Genomic DNA, 480 nt, shown 5'->3' on the forward strand with positions numbered 1-480 from the left:
TACATTACATACATACATTACATATATACATACATACATAGGGTGCAATGTGTAAATTGTTGCCATTTTATACTTTTAATTTCGTATACGCACATTGTTTTTGATTTTGTCAATTACACAGTATAGTAGGGTCAGTTGGGCACTGTCTGTGAGAAAAAAAGCACCATGTAAAATTCATATATTCATCTGAAGAAAACAGTTTCTTTATAATGATACAATGTACTCATTAATCAATTAGAGGAGTCATTAGAAAGCGGCGTAATGAATTGACACCTGTCCTTCAATTGTTATATATATATATAGATGTATATGTGTACATATATTAATACATACACATATACGTATGTGTGTAATTTGATATGGCAATGCATGAAATTCTTGGCCCTTGCATTACTCTGTAATTTCTTCCGATAAAAAATATAAAATATGTATACTCATGCTTTGCCTTATATTTATCCTGTTTGTACTATGAAAGCTATA

The sequence above is a fragment of the Octopus bimaculoides genome, chromosome 12 (genome assembly GCF_001194135.2).
Source record: "Octopus bimaculoides isolate UCB-OBI-ISO-001 chromosome 12, ASM119413v2, whole genome shotgun sequence".
Taxonomy (NCBI): Eukaryota; Metazoa; Mollusca; class Cephalopoda; order Octopoda; family Octopodidae; genus Octopus; species Octopus bimaculoides.